The sequence below is a fragment of the Trachemys scripta genome, chromosome 23 (genome assembly GCF_013100865.1).
Source record: "Trachemys scripta elegans isolate TJP31775 chromosome 23, CAS_Tse_1.0, whole genome shotgun sequence".
NCBI lineage: Eukaryota > Metazoa > Chordata > Testudines > Emydidae > Trachemys > Trachemys scripta.
In genome coordinates, this window is record NC_048320.1 from 3,730,752 (window position 1) to 3,732,301 (window position 1,550).

A 1,550-nucleotide genomic window follows, 5' to 3' on the forward strand; every position below is an offset into this window, starting at 1 on the left:
TGGAGAGGGGTGCAGTGTGAGTTGAGTGGTCCCCAAATGGAAAGTATCAGGGGGTAGCCGTGTTAGTCTGTATCTACAAAAACAACAAAGAGTCTGGTGGCACCTTAAAGACTAACAGATTTATTTGGGCATAAGCTTTCGTGAGTAAAAACCTCACTTCTTCGGATGCATAGAGATAAATCTGTTAGTCTTTAAGGTGCCACCAGACTCTTTGTTGTTCCCAAATGGAAACTGACCCCTCTGCAGAGGTGGGGCGTAGCTCTCACAGGGAAGGGCACGATCGCCGCTGCCAAGTTCCTTTTTTAAGGTAACGACAGTTTTAACCCAACGTGGCTCTTCCTGCCTCAGGCTCGGCTGCTGCTGCTGCTCCCTTGTTTCCGAGTCTGGTTCCACACCTCCTGCATGTCTTTGAAAGGCCTTTCCCTTTCCCTTGCTGACTTTTCCCAGTGAATGCTGAGTGCTGCACCCCAGAAGCAGAGAAATACTGTTCAGTAGAAAGCTTTTAAATATCTAGTTTAACCTCCACTTTTCTTCCTCTTTCTACCACTTTTTAGGAACCACTCTCTCATCCCCTTGCCTTCAGTTGGGGAGCAGGGATATACCTCGGTAGATCTGTATCTGTAGAAGACGTTCTGTGCTTTATCCGAGTAGTCTCTCTGACAGGTCCAACCTCGAAAAACCATAAGACTTTGCTTGCACGGCCAGTCTGTCCTGGCAAGCTGGTTTCAGTCTCCCTCCCCGTTGGTGCTCTGTAGCTGGTACTTTGACAAGGTTTCTAGAAGGAAATTGAAATGCAGCCTGGCCAGTTCCTGTGTGGGACAGGTGGTTTTTTAGCATTGGGATAAGAACATAAGAACGGCCATACTGAGTCAGACCAAAGGTCCATCTAGCCCAGTATCCTGTCTTCCGACTAGCTAATGCCAGGTGCCCCAGAGGGAATGAACAGAACAGGGAATCATCAAGTGATCCATCTCCTGTTGCCCATTCCCAGCTTCTGGCAAACAGAGGCTAGGGACACCATCCCTGCCCATCCTGGCTAATAACATGCACCTCACACAACACATCACAGAGATGGATGGAACCAGCGCAGCAAACCTCAAACTTACAGCCACTGGGGTGGAGGAAAGGGGAGGAGTGGTGTTCCTAAAGCTTTCTGCCCAGAAATGAAAGGAAATTCCTGGCCTGCAGCCTTGGAGGAAGGGATATCCTTTATATATACCCCTGCTGCCTGTCAACTCTGAAAAGCATCTTTGCACCTGAAGGACAGTTAGAGGAAACAGCTGAATGAGACATGATGACGACTTAGCCACAGAACTTTACCCACTTTTAAATGTGTGGAATAAGGAAAGCAGTGTCTCATTGTAACATCACCGTTTTTTTCCCGCCAGTGGACAGGTTTCTGTCACAGAATAGTTATCTCTGGAACTTGGGAGGAGTCCACTTTCAACAACCTTCACTAGCGCTCCTGCCCCCAGCTTCCTGTAGCAGTCTAAAGCATTCCCGGATTTCCAGGGGTCTGGTCGTCATGCTGCCGATCTGCCATAATGTAC